This window comes from Chlorocebus sabaeus, chromosome 10 (assembly GCF_047675955.1).
Source record: "Chlorocebus sabaeus isolate Y175 chromosome 10, mChlSab1.0.hap1, whole genome shotgun sequence".
Classification (NCBI taxonomy): Eukaryota; Metazoa; Chordata; class Mammalia; order Primates; family Cercopithecidae; genus Chlorocebus; species Chlorocebus sabaeus.
In genome coordinates, this window is record NC_132913.1 from 100,938,213 (window position 1) to 100,960,947 (window position 22,735).

A 22,735-nucleotide genomic window follows, 5' to 3' on the forward strand; every position below is an offset into this window, starting at 1 on the left:
TCAGATTGTCTTTAGAGCCATTGCATGTGTCTATCTTCAACTTTAAAGTATGTTTGTTTAGAGACTGGGTTTTCTGAGCAGCTGTCATCATCCAGAAGGTGTTCTACCTTGTTTTTTTTTTTTTTTTTTTTTTAATTTATTTATTATTATTATACTTTAAGTTGTAGGGTACATGTGCACAACGTGCAGGTTTGTTACATATGTATACTTGTGCCATGTTGGTGTGCTGCACCCATCAACTCATCATTTACATCAGGTATAACTCCCAATGCAATCCCTCCCCCCTCCCCCCTCCCCATGATAGGCCCCGGTGTGTGATGTTCCCCTTCCCGAGTCCAAGTGATCTCATTGTTCAGTTCCCACCTATGAGTGAGAACATGCGGTGTTTGGTTTTCTGTTCTTGTGATAGTTTGTTAAGAATGATGGTTTCCAGCTGCATCCATGTCCCTACAAAGGACACAAACTCATCCTTTTTTATGGCTGCATAGTATTCCATGGTAAAGGATATGAACAGACATTTCTCAAAAGAAGTCTACCTTGTTTTTTTTCACGGTCAACTCACAGCTAAAATTATGGAAAGGCTTTAACATTGGTCACAGATGATGCACAGAGCATTTTCAATTCCAGTGTTTCACAGACTCAGTGATAGACCGACAGTTGCCCTTCTGGGACTATAAACATTTTTCATTCCCTTTTAATTATCTAGATCTATAGTAATAACCACAGTGACCTACAAGAAGGCATTGTTGGACATACTATAATTATATACAGCAATTATGTGTAGTGCCAACAATACATAAAAATCCCACCCTTTAACTACGCTTGATAAGAAATGAAACTATGCTTTTCTGCCTTAGGACATAGTTTCAATTTTTGAAAAATTAAGACATTCCATTTTTACATAAAACTTTTTCTGGAGTATGTTATTATGGTAAGGCAGGTCTATTTCCATGGACTGACAATACATTAAGAATAGTCCAATAAATATAGAAAGCATCTCTCACTCCAGCTTCCTCCTTAGCTACATACTGGTATTTCCTATTTCATACTGTGTAATAGAAAGGGAAATGCAAGTTCATAGCAAAGGTTAATCTTTGTAATGCAGAATGTCAGAGAAGATGGTTTAGAACAATACCAATAAATCTCTTGTTCTCTTTGAAAATTTATTTAGTATTTCAAACTATATTATATTCACACATGTACTCATTATTCTGTTTAAATAATTAAAGGTGGCAAGACCTGGTGAAGTATGAGCAATTAGTAGTTTTGATTTAGGTGAAGGCAGTAGTAATTGCCACTTGCCAATGTCTTGGCAAGTTGAGGTGAAACCAATGTCTTTAGTCCATGTTAAAGTCAATGCATGTGGAATGGTATCCCATAATTGCCTTTTTTTTTTTTTTTATGATGAATGGGTTGTAAACATCAGTGCTTGTGTCATAGATCTAAATCTTAAACCAATTTTGGCAATTTCTTATAGGACCATGACTAGAATGATATGGTCATATTGGTTTATATCATTAAATTTTTCATATTAAAAAGGCTTTTATAGTCCAATAGAAAGTAATAAAACTTTTATTAGATTTATATACCTAATATATAAACAATATTGATGCTCTGATTTCAACTTTTAAACTCCTGACTAATCCTAAGCTGCAATGACTATTAATTCAGAGTACCTCATGAAATAGGACATTTCAACTTGCATATCTTGTGAGCACCTCAAATTCAGCAGATCTCAATACCAGCTCTCCTTTTTCATCATTTTCCTCCTCTCCATGCTCACCAACTTTCTCCCATTTTATTTAATGTTATTATCATCCATATAGTCGCCTAAGATGACCTGTGAGTCTTTTTAACATCCTCTTTACCGCTTATTTATCACATGCAATCCATCACTTAAGCCTGTGTATTTTATGTCCAAAATGAGTTGTTCAGTCATTCACGTCTGTCAAAGACCATCATCTGTCACTTAGGCTTCCCCACCAGCTTCTTATGGTCTGCCTCTAGTCACTCCTCCAACTGGAATTTATCCTCCCTACTGCCGTCATAGTAGTCTTTCTAAAATAAAGATCCAATATCTCATTTCTGCTTTAAAATCTTTATTTTTCAAGCCCTTAAGACACATTTGGTTCTTCCCTATGTAGCTCTAACCCATTTTTTTCTAGTTCTATTGTGTCCTTTGCTTCTGCACCCCTTATGCTCTATATTCAAAGAAATCCCTTCATGTTTTCATGCATTGGCTCGTATTCCTTTCACCATTATGCATGTTACCTCCTTTTTCCACTTGTCAATATTCAAGCAACCTAAAGTATGTTTCTATACTAAACTAGAGCTCCTTTCTGTACTCTTGATATTAGGCATATAACATAGAAAATCCATAATATAGGGGTGCATAGAACAGATCCTATGGATTCCCTATGATTTATTTTTGTGTCTATGTCTCCCAACACCCCAGTAAGGACTCTTAAGGGCACAGATCATATCTTGTCATTATGAATAGTCCCTGACAGATAGGAGGTGACTTAGTATGTGTTGAAAGCATGAATGCATTACTTAAGTTATTATGATTGTCTGTTGTTCTATAGCCAGGTTTTTCAACATACTGTATATTATCTACTTATAACCTAGGTATCACCAGCAGTCACCCTATCTTTTAAAATTTATTTAGCTTGAATATCAAGAAATTTCTATGAATGCCTGTGGTGTGATTTCCCCACTCATTATTGTAACCGTAACTGGCATTCTCTGTGCCTATAGGGTAGCTATAAACACTACTCTCGTAATAATTAGAGTTACTTCTGTCATGTGCTCATGACCCAATTCTCTCACACTTTTCAGAAAGCACAAAGAGGACCCCTTTTTTTTCAGCCTGCCTTATTCGCTCCAATTTCTAGGTTTCTTACTCTCGCTTGTCTGTTTTCTCAACAGTCATTCTCCAATTCTGATATGGACTTTCTCCTCCCAATTTCCAGACATCTGGTTTCTTTAGTATTCCTAAGACTTTCACTGGATTCCTGAGTCTTCTGCTTTTTCCTTATCTATTTGGCTTTCTTGATTCTGAATTTTGACAGCCAATTAACCTTTAAACTTGAGCTTGCTAAACTGACACCTGGCTTTTTACTCCATAATCTCCCAGTTCTATTCTTTAACTGTCCAATCAGATTCTCTTGGCATCTGTATTTTATATCATTCTCCATTTGGGGAGTGAGGATACACCTGACAAACCCACAGAATGCGTTTGTGGGGAAACCCAGTAACAAATATAAATTTAGAGTATATTGTGTATTCTGGATTGAATTCATGGGCTTAGGATTTTTCAACTGATGAGTATATGAAAGGAAAACTAGGCATTTCAGGTACATTTGATATATGAATGTCACAGATATGGAGTAAAATGTAGTCAAAATCTCCTCCCTTTTTCAATAAGACCACCAGTAGGAGGAAGATAATTGATCTGGTCAAGGCCAAGAATATAATTGGGTCATATTGCTAAAACTTGCAACTTTATGTCAGAGGAGAAAAGTAGTCTTGAATTGAGAAAAACACAGTTATTTTCCCTTGGTTTTCTTCATTTATTTAATAGTTATATACTCAATTCCTACCTTATGTTTTAAATATTAGGAATAAAATGGTGAGTGAGAGAGAGACAGAGATTTATTTCTGTGCTTCTTTTTATCATAATGCTAGCACAACCTAGAGATCCAATTATTGACTGTGGGCCTAGAAGAAACGGACAGAGAGCCACCGATGTTATTTTAGGCCTTGGAGTGGGGTTGTAGGTAATAGGTTGAAGGAGTCCCGCTGTCATATTTGAGAGCAGAGATTAACTAGTTTGCATTAACCTGAGTTCTTTTTGCATATTTTCTTCAGAAGGAATTAAAAGGTGCCTGAGCAAGGACTTGGGCCTCCTAGTTTCCAAACTGCTCTAGCTCCTAATCACAGCAGAGCAATATCAGGAAAGGGATAACCCAAAAGATTATAAATCATGCTGCTATAAAGACACATGCACACGTATGTTTATTGCGGCACTATTCACAATAGCAAAGACTTGGAATCAACCCAAATGTCCATCAGTGACAGACTGGATTAAGAAAATGTGGCACATATACACCATGGAATACTATACAGCCATAAAAAAGGATGAGTTTGTGTCCTTTGTAGGGACATGGATGCAGCTGGAAACCATCATTCTTAGCAAACTATCACAAGAACAGAAAACCAAACACCGCATGTTCTCACTCATAGGTGGGAACTGAACAATGAGATCACTTGGACTCGGGAAGGGGAACATCACACACCGGGGCCTGTCATGGGGAGGGAGGAGGGGGGAGGGATTGCATTGGGAGTTATACCTGATGTAAATGACGAGTTGATGGGTGCTGACGAGTTGATGGGTGCAGCACACCAACATGGCACATGTATACATATGTAACAAACCTGCACATTATGCACATGTACCCTAGAACTCAAAGTATAATAATAAAAATAATAATTAAAAAAAAAACAAAAAACAAAAAACAACAACAACAAAAAAGAAAGTTGAAACTGTGTAGGTCATGGGTAATGAGATATATATTTTATGGTATGCAAACACATGGGTAATTCTTGGTGAGGGGAGAGACCTTTCGCATAGGAGAAAAGGTACCTGTATATTTCTAATCTCCCATCCAAGTACTCACCAGGTCCAACCCTGGTTAGCTTCCAAGTTTTGACGAGATAAGGCATGTTGAGTGTGGAATGGCCGTAGACTGCACATTCCTGATCTCAATAGGGAGTTCTAGACTAAATCTTTTAAGGTAACTTCTATCTGCAATAATTCTTGCAGATGCCATTGACAAGTTTTATAACTTTCATTTTGTTATGTTAAATTGGGCTAACGACAACTTCTCAAGAAGCCTAACAAATTGGTTACGTTAGGTATCATTTTCCTTGCTTTAGTAATAATATTGAACATTTATTAAGCTGATAATAATAACTGCCTGAGAAATTGTGATCTAGGAATAGAAAGAATTTACCTGCATTTGTTTTATACTTATGCTTAAGGAAACTAAAATAACAGCACTTGGTGAAAAAAAATATATATCTATTTCCAAAATGTTCTAGCTCTTATTCCTAATATTTTCTTATGCAAAACATTGTCAGGGAACTGACATGATAATGCCAGCAATTTTCTTCAGAGGAAGCTGAATTTGTATGTCTTAAGACCTGCTCTGTGTATTTAAACAGAGTGATTGGGAAATAACTACCGTAATTTCTTAGTGAAAATTTTGAGACATTTTCCCCTTTTGTGCAAAATGTTGTAGTACATTTAAGTCTAGTTGTTTATTACATGACAGTAGAGTATACTTTTCCTTTTTGTGCTTGGCAGAGAATGTACATTTATTTGCAATGTTTATCTAGATATTAAAAATAGATATTGGACTTACTATATACTAAAGCTTAGTTGTTCTAGAAAAGTAATTTTATTGATTTTAATCTTTACTACTAGTCATATTGCTATTTACTTATTTTTCTTTTTTAAAAACAAGCCAACAAAAAAATTCCTGAAAATTGTTAATTAATAGATTTAGATACTGAACTAGCCAATCAAATGATGTCTTAGGCTATTAACCAAAGTGGTTTAAGAATTATATACATTTATTTTTATTTAGCTATTTCCAAAGTGATTTTTAAATTTAAATAGTGGCTTTTATTCTGGAATAGGATATAGTAAGTAAAACCTTTAAAAAATTCAAATGTTGTGTCTTTGTTGTTGTTGCTGTTCTTTTTTGAGACAGAGTCTCATCCTGCATGCAGGCTGGAGCGCAGTGGCATGAAGAGGACTCAGTGGAGCCTGGACCCCCAGGTATCAAGAAGTCCTCCTGTCTCAGCCTCCCATGTAGCTGAGACCACTGGCATGCACCAGCCATTTTTAATTTTTTTTTTTTTTTTCTTTAGAGATGGGATCTTCCCATGTTTCTCAGGCTGATCTCAAATTCCTGGGCTGAAGCGATTCTTCTGCCTCAGCCTCCCAAAGTTCTAGGATTACAGGCATGAACCACTGCACCTGTTTCAATAGCTGTGCCTTTCATACAAGGAACCACATTTATAAATAAAAATATTTTACTCTTTATTTGTTCACCTTACTACAAAGTCATTTAGATGAAAGTAGAAACTTTGAAATAATAGACTAAATAAAAATGTGATTTATGAATTAGTTTATTAATCTCTATTAAGAGATCAGCAAACGGTTATGCTTGAAACTTGGATGATGCTACCATAATGATGATCACAATGAACATTTTTCGAAAAGTTGAGCCAATCACGTTAAAGGCTTTTCACATAATTTCTTATTTAATCCTTACGAACAATTCTTTAATATGGTACTATTTTTCATCCATTTTACAGAGGTGTATGTAGCAGTTACCCACTTTCCCATCTGAGTATCTGAATCTCCTACTGGCTATTAACTTCTTTGGGAAAGAACTGGCTCTTGTTTACATAGTCTAGTACAGTATAGCTTATGACAACATAGTTGGCACTTAAAACACAGTAGTTTGATGAATGAATAAGTTCCTAGAAAACGGCGAGCCTGCATTTTCTAGTCAAGTCATATGTACGACAGAAGGGTCAAATATAGGTGTGTTTTAAAGACTCTTCTTAGTAAATATGAGTTAGCCACTTACACAACCTTAGACATTTACCCTTGATTCCTGTCTGTGTATCATGAAAATTTGTTAGTACCGATTACTATGTATCTGTTTATGTACCTTAGACTTTTGGAAGGCCACAAAACACTCTAATATCTAATATTGTTTCACCTCCCCTATGAATCAATTTTTGCCTCTGTTGGGGCAGCTTTGCTCTGATTGAGAATATATGAGTTAAGCAATGGGTGAAGACATTGAAATGTTTATCTCCTCAGAAAGAAAATCAAAGGCTCTTTGCCTACCTTCTTTATGTGCCTCACCATCTTGTTTTCACAGTGCTTCCTTTTAAATCTCTTTATGACATTGCCATAAAATGTCATGTTGGCATGTTACCTTAAAATACTGAAAAGGCACCACTGTAGAAGAATATTTGATGATGAAGTGAAACAACAGCCCCATTGCTCCTCACCACCCCTCATGCCCTTCAGGTCTGGTTTAGCCTGTAATGTGACTTAAGTATTCTAAGGTGAGATCAACCTTTTCTTTTTGGAGAGTTATTCATAAAATGGCCGGGCGCGGTGGCTCACGCCTGTAATCCCAGCACTTTGGGAGGCCGAGGCGGGCGGATCACAAGGTCAGGAGATCGAGACCATGGTGAAACCCCGTCTCTACTAAAAAATAGAAAAAAAATTAGCCGGGCGCAGTGGCGGGCGCCTGTAGTCCCAGCTACTCGGGAGGCTGAGGTAGGAGAATGGCGTGAACCCGGGAGGCGGAGCTTGCAGTGAGCCGAGATTGCGCCACTGCACTCCAGCCTGGGCGACAGAGCGAGACTCCGTCTCAAAAAAAAAAAAAAAAAAAAAAATTAAAAAAGGCTAATGACCCACTTGTGCTCATAAAGAATGACACAGGGAAACCTGGGGGACAAAGTTACCAACTTTTCTTGTTTGGAGGAAATTTTCCCTTAGCTTAGCACTGTCCTTAAAAATAAATCATTAAACAAGAACAATTTTGTGACAAGGAATAAAGGGAAATTGGTAAATGAAAGTGAAATGGTAAAATGCAGAGGATTAAGAGTTTACAATTAAATACATTAAAATGTGGAAATGTAACCAGACCCAGGTTCAGCTCCTCACAACTTGAAAGCCAAACACAGGAGGTGAGGGTTGGTGAGGGGAAAAGCAGGTTTTGATTGGAAAGCCAGCACACGGAGAACATGGTGAACTAGTGCTCTAAAATACCATCTTAAATTTTACAGCTTACCATAGGAATTTTTAAGGAGAACTTTGTATGGGAAATATGTGGGAGTAGTGCAGGGTGCAGGGTCTGAGTGTCTTGTTCTCGTGGCTATTTTGTGGGTTATTACCGGTCTGGAAGTCTGATTAGCATTATATTCACTCTCCCCAGTGGTGGTGGAACGACTGTTTGTGACTCTTCCTAAGGGGGAGGACTCTGTAGGGGTTCCATGCCTGGTTTGTAGCAAGATTAGATTCTGAAATTTCTTATGCAAGAGCGTAATTAGATTAGCATGCATTACCAGAGGGCAGTGTGTAGAAAGGGAAGGAATGAAGAAGTGAAAGTGGAGGGATGGAAGAAAAAGAAAGTGGGTGATATTTAAAACCCAAGTCCCTGGTTACGGTAATAGAAACAAAACACCTTTAAATTTTAATCAGAGATACACTTTAAGAAATAAAGATTAAAGGTATTAAAATAAAAGAAATCGAGAGGTTTAAAACAAAGTAGAAGGCAGCAAATAAAAAAGTTGAACTTGAGGGCAAAAAAATTATTTTTAGTGTAAAAATAAAGACAATTAGGGATTTCTTTATACGCCTAGTAAACAAAACTATATTAGAAGATAAAGAAGGCTTGTTGGAAATAGGGAGACTAAAAGATAAAAGAAATAGGGATCCACTTGAAGTTTGAAAAACAGGCTATTTAAAACAACTAGCGAGAATTAAAGCAACTGGAAACCATAACATAATGGCAAGCTTCTAGGCTATAAAACTATGTCTTCTATGAAGATGTAAGAAAGAAAATAGGTGGAGAAATAGGAAAAAAGGGAAGTGTATAAAAGCTCCAAGCTATAATCAAATGAGGTTGAATTCTGGCTAAATGTCCCTGTAGAGATGTGCAAAATGCCTATATTTATAGGAGCCCATTTACTTTCACCTAATCTTAGGCTCTGCCTGCCAGGGTGCCACAGCCTTGCCCAGATGGGCAAAATATTCATGCCCTTCAGAATTTTCCAAGGCAGTGTGCTCTGTGTCTCACAGTCTTTCCCCCTCAGACTTGCTCCACAGCATAGATAAACACTTATTTTGGTTCGAGGACGCGCATTTAAGTACTGGTGTGCATTCAAAATATCATTTGTATCAGTGACATTTTGGTATTTATTATCATTTATAACAGCAAATGTTTTGTATAAATATAAGTAGACCTTTCTACTTGACAACTGTGACCTTTAATTTCACCCGGACTGCACATATTATATATAATGGAGATTTAAATAGTATTATAGAAATGGATAAGGGATATCAATTTCAAATGTACAATGTCAAAACTACTAGCTGCAGTTGAAATGAGATTTATATGTGGACACATTTTTTTTTTTTTTTACTTTTTTTTAGTTTTGTTTTTCTTTTTTAAATTATTTGGAGATAATGAGTAAAATTCTACTATATTCTGGTAGCATCGCTCTGCAAGATTTACTCTACCATACAAATGTATGTTTTTTGGTATTCTATTTTGAAAGGTTGTGTTGTTATAATATTGGTATTGAAAATATTGATTAGTTAACAATATTTTAAAACATAAATGAGTATCTATTTGGGTAGGATGAAGGAGTTGATGATAGTGACAACTTTTAATTGCAGGTAAAATTACTAAATAATACATAATTACATACAACTTGTGGCAGCTCTGTATTTAGAGATAATGATGTTTAATTAGGTGTATTTTTTTAAATGAAAATGAGTTTATTCTTTTTTTAATAGAGTAATACAAGGTCCCCTTTACTTCACTTTTCAAATACAAAACAGATCAACAAACCCTATTAACACTTTGGATAACTATTATCCTTTTAGAAATCCCTACAAGCCCCATTCCTCTACACCCAGTCAGGATCATATAAAGATTGTTCTGAAACTTGCTTTATGCTGTTAAGACCTTGTGACTCTCCTTCTGTGTTAGCCATTCCAACCTTGTTTATATATCTGATTAATATTAATAAATCATATATAATAATTTATCTCATCATTTTTATAAATAACACAGCTGACTATATTTTAATATAGAGTTTTACATACTGGTCTGCTTCATTTGGATTTCTTTGTAATTTATGAGATTTTTGTACTTTTCCTATTTGTATTAGATATTTATGGATGCAATATATTTCTGGGGTTTAGTTACCTTCTAGAATTAAACTACAATCTATTTAAGTGCTTAATTTAAGGAAATAAAGACACTAGATGAGAAGATAGTTCTTGACACAATAATATTTTTAGGTCTATGTATTATACAGAAACATGTAAATAATTTCAGCTATTGACTTGTAGTGAATTTATCTTCTTGTACTAGAGTATATGTGAGGGTAAACATAGGAATATTCCATTAATCTTTATAAAAATATATATACATTATAAATTTCATAATTCCAGGATATAATGTGATAGGTATAAATGCTTTCACTTAATAAATTTTATCCCCAGTATGTGAAGATACATTTTTTATTATATTAAAGTAAAAAAAAATTTCTGTCTAATTTCCTTCTATACCTTTTTCACTTATGGACCACTTTAACTCATGGTGATTAGAAATCCTTCCTCATCTTATCTCGAACCCTCATCTCAGCTCCTCATGCACTGAGGTGTATTAAATGATTTCCTAATGGCCATTTTGAAGACTATTTATCACCTGAACCATGCTGCCATCCATGCTACCAGTATAAATTGGGATGGTTTATGTTGCGAGTGACCGAAAATACAACAAAATTTGATTTAAAGATGAAATGAAATTATTGGATTAGTTAATTTAAAAGATCAGAGGTAGGAATAGCTGCAGGTTAAGCTTGATTTGCTGCCTTAAAGATATTACCAAGTACTTGTTCTTAACTGTGTTCTGTGTTTGGTATCAGCATTATCCTCGGCTCTTCTTTCATGGTAGCAAAATGGCTGTAGCAATTTTGGACTTCATATGCTTTCACTGTGCTCTCTAGGTAAAGAGAGTCTCTTTCCATATCTTTCAAAGAAACAAAATGTAAGTTCTCTTTCCTGCAATCTTAGGCAAATGACTCCCTGTGTTGCATTGACTAATCAAATTAAGTGCTACCCCAGAGTTGAAAACTGTCACCAGGGAGAATGACCACTGTATCAACAGAAAGCTATCAAAACTTACCCAAAAGGTGAGGATAAGTTTGAACTGATAATAAAAGGAGAGGATTGGGGGGAGATTCCTTTAAAAAAATGCCTGGGTATTATTACCAGAGAGAAAGGGAATGATGCTAAATAATTATCCTCTGTGCTGCTCAAGTTTCCATCACTGGTGTCTCTGACTGTTGGCACTGTTGTTTTAAAGACCCTGTTCTTGTAATATTTAATATTGCATAGTACAAATAAAATTACCACTGATATCAGACATTCAGCCTTTTATTTCGCGATATTCATCAAATGTACTTAGAACGTTGTTCTATGTCCTAGACAGACCAAACAAAAGAAAACACATCTCATGATAGTTTAAGAATTTGATAAAATGATCTACATAATAGGTGATATTATTTCTGGAGCATGGTATGTTCTCAGTAGATGATAGTCTTTCATTTCTGCCTATTTGGGATAGTCAGTCCTCCTTTTCAGCAATGTAGTAACCTGAGAGAGGGCCTTATCTACTATGAATATATCTTTTAGACATTCTTAAACTGCTCACCTGGACCTCTAAGTGTTACTATATCTATTGAAGCTCACCTTTGATATCTGGTGCTGTTTGACTGGAGATGGGGCTAATTTGTGGACAGGATGATTTGGTCTCCCCACTGAATCGCTGCTGCCATCTCTTTTCTGTCTTCTTAGATGCTAATCTGTGTGAATCTAGAAGGCAGGTCTGCTTCAACTCTGACCGCTCTCTATTATTCCTTCATTTTCCTCTAAGTAAACAATCATTAATCAATAATGTGTGGTAAGAGACAACAGTTTTATATAGAGAAGTAGATTACTCATTTGTCTGGGGCAAGAGCTTCAGGTAAAATAAATCATTGATATTTTAAGCTCACTAAATTGAAATAATACCCATCATATCATATGCTTTGCTGTGGTAGTTTAAATAAGTGAGACTAGTAATTAGAAGTCCCACAGCCTTTAACTGACTGATGTTGATATTTTCTATTTCATATTTTGTATATTTTCTATTTCCAGATACAGTAGACCAAAATAATTTCTGACCTCATAAGCATGTTTCATAGATGTCCCTGAGAGATTGACTATGTCTTATTAAGCTTTTGTCTGAAATCTTCATGCATTATTAGAAAGAATTAAGGTCAAAAACAAGGAAGAAAAAGAAATAAGCAGTTTTACATATCTACCCATCCATCCACCCTTCTATTCATACATCCATCTATCCATCTATCCTCCATTTACTCATCTATTGATAGACTAGAGAGATAAATACAAAAATGTTAGCGATGACTCTCAAGATAGTAGAACATATTTTTTATTTGTTTTGTTTTGAGATGGAGTCTTGCTCTATCTCCCAGGCTGGAGTGCGGTGGCACAATCTTGGCTCACTGCAACATCCACCTCCCGGATTCAAGCAGTTCTTCTGCCTCAGCCTTCCAAGTAGCTGGGATAACAGGAGTGCTCCACCATGCCTAGCTAATTGTTTGTTATTTTTAGTGGAGACAGGGTTTCACCATGTTGGCCAGTCTGATTTCGAACTCCTGACACCTCAAGTGATCCGCCTGCCTCGGCCTCCCAAAGTGCTGGGATTACAGGTATGAACCACTGCGCCTAGCCAGTAGAACATATATTTTTTTTATCATTTATGCGTCAATTTTGTTATATTCTGAAGCCAATAACATGCTAATTTATTTTTTGTTAGTCTCATGTGCTTTAAGCAAAAACACAAATTTTAAAAAATCAGTTTTTTTTTTTTTTTAAGGAACTGTAAAAAGCAGTATTTTCTTAACTGGTTAAATGATTTTTACTAGGCTCTGGAAAATTTAGACATCCCTCATATAGCACTTTTTGAAACCTGAAATCCTAGTTATTTTCACATCACTTCAAACCCTTCCTGGAGATATTGGGTCCATCCATAATAGGAAAAAGTTTCTAGTGTAGTTTATGGGTTTTAGTTCTCAACCTTTGCAAAAGGACATAGCTACAGTTTGATTTGATTTTAGAAGAAGTACTTGGATAGACTGGCATACATTTAATAAATTTAGTGAGATAACTAATCACGTTCTTTAACTATTTAACATTAATTTTTTGTTTAGAGATGATCGTCATGTACATGAGTATAACATGCTCTCACCTATTGGTGAGGCATTCAATGAACTTTCATTTGTGAATCTTTAAGGTCCTTGCAAGATATAAATCTATATTAAATTTCAACATAATGTGGAATATATTTGACTCGGATATATGTAACTGGAAGCAACTTTAACTTGGATATTTGTTTAAGCTCAGGGACCAGCAATGTGGGTTCTCGAGTTACACTGCCTACACTATCACTTGCTGACTGTTCAGCCTTTGCGTTAATAACTGGACTTGGTACAGGCATAATTTTTTCCTCTGACAAGTGCACCTGACCATGCAACATCAACTTTCCTGAAATGTGAGTGGATTAAGTGAGAAACATATGTCATATAGTGAACACTCAATGGAATATACCTATGTCTACCTAGTTATAATTCGTATGTTACTTGTATTTCTGATAAGTAAATGTATTTCCAATCCTGTAACCAATTTATAGTTCATCTTATTGAAACCAAAGGTTAAAACACTTGCTTTTTCATGTTGTGATGTTTAAACTGCCATATAAGTAATTCTGGTTTATAAAAACATCTCCATTATGATAATAATAGCACCGTAATTTTGAAAGCCCTTTGGAAAACTTATTTTGAATATTAAAATATTAAAAATGCTAAATGGCATTTGGATATATGAATATGTGAGCAAAAGATTAATATAAAGTTCTAGACTGATTTTTAATAATTATGTCTTTCATACAGCGCTAGCCTGTTGGTATTCAGATGTTTACACATAGACTCACATTCAGACTGACTTGGCAGAATATTTTTATATGATGTTATTAGTTTTTTATGACAACTAAACAAAGAGAGCACTAGTAAGTAACTAGATTTTTTGAGCTAGGATGACTCTCAAATGCCACCACTTTTAAAATATCAATGAAAAAACTAACATGATTTGAAGCCTAGTTTAAAATAAAATACCATCGTTTCAAGATTTGGAAAATATGTATAGTTAAATAAATCACTTAAGTGTCTTCTTGAATTATAATTCTGCATTTTTGTTAGGGGTCATTTGAAATAAATTGGTTTTAAAGGCAAAATTCAATTTAAGGGAATTAATGTTAGATTTTTCTATAGCATAATTATGATTTCCTTTTTTTTTTTTCTTTTTTTTTTCTTTTGAGATGGCGTCTCACTCTGTCACCCAGGCTGGAGTGCAATGGCGTGATCTCAGTTCACTGCAACCTCCGCCTCCCAGGTTCAAGCTATTCTTCTGCCTCAGCCTCCTGAGTAGCTAGGACTACAGGTGCCTGCCACCATGCCCAGCTAATGTTTATATTTTTAATAGAGATGGGGTTTCACCATGTTGGCCAGGATGATCTCGATCTCCTGACCTCGTGATCCACCCGCTTTGGCCTCCCAAAGTGCTGGGATTACAGGCGTGAGCCACCGTGCCTGGCCTATTATTTCCTTTTTTAAAAAAAATCTAATTTCACCTTCAAGCACATCAAAAAGAATAGTTGCCACCAAGAAAAGGCCTTTGTGCTCTGTATGTGTATCATGCTTTGTTTTACTCTGGTATTTCTTACTCTTGATATAACAATACCTTTAAGCATTATATTTTAAATTAAAATTTTTCTACTATCAAACTTATTCTAGTGATATTTCTTGCCTTTCAAAATTACAGTATCGTATTTCCTTTAAGGGTCTCATGTTCATTCTATTGTCACCCTTGATACATGTAAAGTCATTATTTTAGAGCTATAGAAAATAGGGTGCCCAATCTACAAACAATAAAATAGAAAAGCATATTTTTTTCAAAATCTCATTTTTTATTAAAGCATTTGCACTCACAATACTTTAGTGCTAAGCTTTGTTTTCTTTATGAAGCCCAGAAAAACATTATAGATGTCTATTTTTTCTCCTGTGGAGAAAAATGAAATAAAATATATTATGCCCCTTTTATAGAGATGCACAGATTATATTTTAGCTTAATTAGCTAAAATCACAACAGCCATGGTTATCAATAAATAACAGTCATACTTACAGTATGTTATTGCAGCAGTGAAACAGATTTTCAATGGCACTGAAAAGTCAATAAGAAGTACAATGCATAGAAAATTCAATGATATGAGAAAGAAGCATATAAAGGGGAAAGAAGATAAACAACAAACAAACTAGACTTTTGAACAGAGTGGAGTATACATTTACTGATTTTTATGTAGTATGATAAAGTTAGAGAGACAGACAAAATGTACTTGAAACAAGGTAAACATTAGTTGTCATATCATATTGCAAGAAACAATTATTCTTTGCACTCAAACTACAGAGCCCTAAACCTATCAGGCCATGTAAGGGAAGCGCTTCCTGTATAATTACTAAAGACCATGTGAGAGAACTGCTTCCTATATAATTACTGGAAAAAATGATGAAAGATTGAGAACTATTGATTAACATCGCATAGCATAAACTTTGTGTAAATTGGCACTTTAATTTATAGCCTAAATGTTCTGGTAGAAGGAGACTGGAGCTGTCACTGGACCTTTGTACAAGAGAAGGGTATGGCTGCTAAACCAAGAGATTAAGAGCCCAGTGCTGTGCAGGTCAGATTGACTCCATCTGGCCCCTAGCAGTTTCATCAAATACTGCCAGGATTTTCCAAAATAAGTATCCCCCATCAAATATCATTACTTTCTGCTGAACAGATTATAGAGTACCATCTCCAGGCATTTCCTGCGTTTGTTGGGAACTGGAAGTTTTGAATCCTCATTGACTTGAAAGAGGCTGCCAACAATCAAACCTATTCATTATGGCTACCTCCACACTCCCCACCAAGACTTGAAATAGCCCCAAACTGCTGCTGGTAATTCCCAATACCCTCAGCTTTCTGATCTTCCATGGGTATTAATTTTATCAGCAGGGTAGTTCTTCAGGGCCTTCAGAGTGCTCCTGGAACGTGCAGAGATTCATTAATGGAGTCTGGTTGTGATGCATTCGGCTAACTCTTTTTAAAGCTATACCTGATGTCATGCTATCTGTTCTATGATCCTGTTTTCCACTCTCATGTATGTATGCATGCATGTTTTGTTTTGTCTGTTTCTTGTTTTATCACCTAATTGCTTGTCTTTTTATCCTTGACTTGCTGTTTTGTAAAGAACTTAGCATATATGTCTTCTATGCTTCTCTACACCCTATATTTTCAAAGGCCCATTCCAAACCAAATGTGGTCATACACTGTGGCTGAACCATATTCTACTTTCAATGAATGCACCACTTTGAGGATGGGGATCTGCAATTTTTGAAATCTCTTTTATATCTGTACTTCCAATATTCCATTTCTATACATGTTCTCAGGCAATTTGGGGTTCACACGGTTATAAAATAAAAGTTTATTTCTCATTCAAACCTGGGCAATGGAGATTTTCCTATTTCGATAGCTTTTCTGAGCATCTTTTTTTTTTTTTTTTGCAAGTGGTGACCCATGGAATCTCAGGGATTTAGGATCTTTCTATTTTTGTAATACTGGTGTCTTCGACACATGACCTTCAAGATTTTGAGAAGGGTGAAAATAGAATGGGATGGGAGTTTTGTGGCCAACCCGGAGAGTGTTATACATTTTCAGAACATAGTCACCTGGTATTGAGCTAGATGCAAGGAAGACTGGACAATGTGTATTAAAGTTAAAGCACATAGCAGAATCTCTGTCACATCGCCTTTCTGTTTTGTACTTAAGCTGATCCCCTTCATATTTATGAGGTGGCTTCTTCCTGTATAATTTTATACTTAAGCTGATTCCCTTCATATTTATGAGGTGGCTGCTTCCTGTATAATTACTATCAGGCCATTTGCAGCAGCAAATGTTATATCCAGTGGGAGAGAGGAAGAAAACCTCTCTCTCAATCATGGACTGCAAACCTTTTCTTATAGCTTTGATCACAAAGTATGGAGGAGGACTGAGCAACCAGACAAAATCAGGATTTTGTAAGGAGAGGAAGGAACAGTAAATAGATTCGAGACAGTTGATCTATCGTGAGTATGATGAAGAATCAAGACAGAATGGCATCGTAGAACCAAGAGAGTGGAGAGTTTTGAAAAGATGGAGTGCCCAATGAGGATTATAATGATGCTGATTTTAGAAATTAGATGGTCCTTGGAGGCTCCGTATAAATAGTCCCCAAAAAATCACGAGATTATTTTTCACATTATGGTTTACAGAGAAGTGCATGAAAGCTGAGGAAATGGGCCCTTGGTATTCATTCATAATGCTGTGCTTCATGCAGTTGACTTTATTTCCTAAATAAATGCTGCATTCTTGATGAAAGTTTAAGCTAAATACAATGAGCCCTCAACTTTGAAGATAATAGAAAACTATTATCATAATTAGAGTGTGTGTCATTTAAAAATATAATTTTCTTCATTAAAAATTACCATTAGAAAGTTTTAATTTTGTCAGTATATTATTATATTTCTAACTTTTAAAATTCTCAGAGATCTAAAGTAAAATACAATTTTAACACTGAAATTATTTGATAGTGAAGATACAAATCTATGCTAATTGCTCTAATAACCTAGATAATTAATTATTATACATTCCTAAAATGGAATCCTATTAAGTTATTTTACTATGATGGATGTAATCATTTTGATAATAAGTAACCTACACATTTTTCTAGATTAATCACAGATGCTCTTCTAAGGTTGTCTTAATGTGATGAATTATAATAGTTCACTTATAAGCATCAAGGGTTTTTAAACTCTCTTGATAACCATATTCAAATTTTATCACCTATCACCTAAAGGTAGATTTATATTTTTATTCAAAATAACATGTCAGATGTTTTGTGTCTTATTTTCTGCAAAACAGATAACTTTTATGTAATTCTGAAATAAACTAAATAAATATTCAAACTATTAGACAAGTAGTACATATCTATATGTATAATCCCATTCTATCTAAATCAATTCAAAGGTTACTTAAATTAGGTCTTTCTTGGACTCAATAGCCCCTACTGATACCTTCAAACTGCAGTTTATCCTCAAAAGTCACTCCATTCTTTCAAAACAAGAAAGACCATTATTTAACAACCTCACATTGTTAGATGTGAGGAAGTCACATTGATAACTTCCTTTTACCTAAGGATAAAAACCAAAGTCCTCTCTACTTCATCCTCTGCCTCCCTAGCTAGCCTATTGCCCTGTTGCTCTCAACTGGAGTATTTCCGGAGCCATGTTTGTATACCTGCTGTGTCCCTGATGCAAGCATAAGGTATGTGAGTCAAAAATGTTTTTGAAATATTATCTGCTTTTTAAAATGATGTCATTCCTTTTTTTCTATTCCTTTATCCCATTTGAAACAGTTTGGTTCTATACTTATGCCTGGGGGGAAAATATGACAGAAAAAGGAGATGGAGGAATTTAAAAGTATCTTTCTTACCTTTGTGCTTTAAAGCCCTTAGGAGCAGAAGAGGCTCACTGCATAGCTAAAGCACATCAGAACAAACATAATGAGTTAAGACTCATCCACCCTTTTTCCCTTTACCTTCAGATATTTTTATGGGAGCCAGGAATGCAAGGGATCTGTTCCCCATTTCCTGAGTACAGTCCTAGATATGACAAGACCCCAGAAAAGAAATTGTTGCATTGTGTGTCTAGACAGATACCATCACAGAGTTTCAGCTCTCCAGTGTGATGTAGGAATTGCTCAATGATTCCTGTGTTCCCAAGAATGAAACAGAAGTGGCAGAAAGAGAGCTATTGAAACAAAATAGGCCACAGGGAGAGGAGGGAACCAGAAGTTTCCATTGAGACTTGTGTGATCTATTAATAAATTATTTAAGTGATGCCTGTAAAGCCAGATGATATTTAGGCTTTTATAGTGTTACCCCCAGTGTTGGCATAAAATGGGAAACCCTAAGAAATTATGCTCAAAGGAAAAATTCAGCTAATGAAGAGAAAGATTAAGAACTTACGTTTCTTGCATTCATAAAATTATACTCTGGAATTCACATCAGCTATGGAAATTTATACCTACTTCTTTGTGTGAATGTAAGTAATGGCATAATAAAAATAATCAATTCACCGCTGAGGTCCAATCATTTCTTCCCTTCAGCAAGTGCCCATACATTACTAACATCTGATAACAAAATGAAGCCCAAATTCTTTTGTAACATTTTATCTTTTTCTCAAAAAATGAACTTATCTTAGTGCTTCTTTATTTTTAAAGAGAATAATCTACATTGCTTACTTTCTCTGGAAGGTCTGACTCTAGGTTAAAGGTTGTACTATATAATCCTAAGTCTTTTCTTATTTTAATTTTCTCCTTCATTCCAGAATGTCTATTTAGCTATTAATATGTGTTAGGCACTATTTTAGATGGTAGAATTATAGAAGTAAAGTCAGTCTCTGTCCTCAAAGAACTCAAAATCTAACTGTATGGCATACTGAGAAAAATAATACAATAACCACATAAGGGCGCCTCCTAAAGCAAACTGTGATGTAGAGTTGAATGTCAAAAAATCTCCCTGTCATAGGCAGCCTTTGAGTATAGCATTGAGAAACATGTATATTTGATGAGAAATACTTTTTAAGAAAAATAATTAGTTTTTTTTTCATTAAATGGAAAAAAATAGAAAAAAGTTTCAAGATGATAATTATTTTCATATTAATGAATTTATTTAATACACTGTGATCCACCATCACTGTTTGCATTAAAACATTTCTGAGGAAGTCCTAGCCAGTGCAATCAAGCAAGAAAAAAAAAATGAAAGGCATTGAAATAGGAAAATAAGTTAAACTATCTCTTCACTGATGATATGATTCTATACCTAGAAAATTCTAGATTCTCTTCTAAATGGCTGATAAAACTGATAGGTAATTTTAGGAAGGTTTCATGACACAAAATCAACACAAAAATTGGTAGTATTTCTGTATACTAATGTCCATGCTGAGAGTCAAATCAAGAGCATGATACCATTTACAGTAGCTGCAAAGAAAACTAAATACCTAGGAATACAACTAACCAAAGAGGCGAAAGATCTCTACCAGGAGAATTGCAAAACACTGCTGAAATAAATTAGAGATGACACAAATAAAGAGAAAAGCATTCCATGTTCATGGATTGGAAGAATCAACATTGTTCAAAAGACCATACTGCCCAAAGAAATTTACAGATACAGCACTATTCTTATCAAACTACCAGTGTCATTTTTCACAGAATTAGAAAAAAACATTCTAAAATTCACATAGAACCAAAGAAGAGCCTGAATAGCCAAAACAATCCTGAGCAAAAGGAACAAAGCTGAACACATCACACTACCCAATTTCAAACTATATTATAAGGCTATGAGAACCAAAACATCATTGCATTTGTGTAAAAACAGACACATAGACCAGTGGAACAGAATAGAATAGAAAACTCAGACATAAAGCCATACACATCTGATCTTTGGCAAGGATGACAAAAACAAATGGGGAAAGGGCTCCCTGTTCAATAAATGGTGCTGGGATAATTGACCCGTCATATGCAGAAGAATGAAACTGGACCCTTACCTTTTACCATATACAAAAATTAATTCAAGATGGATTAAAGATTTAAATGACCTAGAAGAAAACCCTAGGAAAATCCCTTCTTGACATGGGCCTTGGCAAAGATTTTTGGGCTGTCACCGAAAGGAACTTCAACAAAAACAAAAATTCAAAAACAACAAAAAACAAAAATACAAGTGGGACCTAATTAAATAAAAGAGCTTCTGTACAACAAAAGAAATTATCAATAAACTAGCCAGACACCCTACAGAATTGGAGCAAATATTCACAAACTATGCATTAACAAGCAAAAAACAAATACCCCAGTGATAAATGGGCAAAGGACTTGAACAGACACTTTTCAAAACAACACATACAAGTGGCCAACAGACATGAAAATATGCTCATTATCTGCAATCATCAGAGAATTGGAGATCAAAACCATGATGCAAAACCATCGTACACCAGTCAGAATGGCTGTTATTATCTGAGGCAGGTTCTCACTCTGTTACCCATGCTGGAGTACAGATAGCATGATCATAGCTCACTGCAACCGCAAAGTCCTGGGCTCAAGGGATCCTCTTGCTCAGCTTCCTATGGGAAGCTGGGACTACAGACTGAGACAGGATTTTTGTTTGTTTGTTTGTTTGTTTGTTTGTTTTGTAGAGACAAGGTTTTTCTTTGTTGTCTAATCTGGTCCTGAACTTCTGGGCTAAAGCATTCCTCCCACCTCAACCTTCTGAAGTGCTGGGATTACAGGCGTGAGCTACCATGGCTGGCCTGATTGGCTATTATTAAAAAGTCAAAAAACAACAGATGCTGGTGAGGCTGTGGAGAAAAGGGAGCATGTACAGTGGTGGTGAGAATGTAAATTAGTTCAGCCACTGTGGAAAACAGTTTGGAGATTTTTCGTAGAACTTAAAACAGAGCTATCATTTAACCCAACAATCCTGTTACTAGGTATATACTCAAAGGAAAACCAGAAAGACACAAGCATTTGCATGTTAGTTGCTGCACTATTCACAATAGCAAAGACATAGAATCGACGTAGGTGGCTATCCAGGATGGATTGGATAAATGTAAATATACACTGTGGAATACTATGCAGCCATAAAAAGAATGAAATCATGTCATTTGTGGCAACATGGATGGAGCTGGAGGCTATAATCCTAAGCAAATTAATGCAGGAATTTAAAAGCACATAGAACATGTTCTTATTTATAAATGAGAACTAAACATTGAGCACACATAGACATAAACTTGGGAGTAATAGACACTGTGGACTACTGGTGGGGGGTTGGGTAAAAAACCTGCCTATTGGATACTATGCTCACTACCTGAGTGCAATATACCCAAGTAACAAACTTGTACTTGTACCCTGTGTATCTAAAAAAAAAGGTAGTTATAAAACCAAAAAGTTATTTCTGAAATGCTGAATAGAAAACATACAATTTTCTACTGATTCATACCCTTACTTTTAAAAAGGTTAACTTTAACATTTTATCCTTCACCTGTTGATATAGTTTAGCTTGGTGTCCCCACCCAAATCTCATCTTGAATTGTACTCCCATAATTACCATGTGTTGTTGGAGGGACGCAGTGGGAGATAATTGAATCATGGAGGCAGGTCTTTCCTCTGCTGTTCTCACGGTAGTGAATGAGTCTCATGAGATCTAATGACTTTATAAGGAGGAGTTTTCCTGCAAAAACTGTTTGTCTGCCGCCATCCACATAAGATGTGACTTGCACCTCCTTGCCTTCTGCCATAATTGTGAGGCTTCCCCAGCCATATGGAACTGTAAGTCCAATTAAACCTCTGTCTTTTGTAAATTGCCCAGTCTCAGGTATGTCTTTATCAGTAGCATGAAAACGAACTAATACGCCTGTGATTAAAATTATGCCTAAGAATGTTAACATTTGCTCCTAGGAACAAACTCTCTTCAGCAATGTATAGTGCCTTTGTATTTAATTCTTCTGTAGCAATCACACAAAAAAAATAAAATGAAAGCACACATGTTTTCATAGTGTACTCTTTGTTTTGAGTTGAATTGTGTCTCCCAAAACGATATGTTGAAGTTCTAATCTGCTGTACTTGTGAATGTGATCACATTTGGAAATAACATGT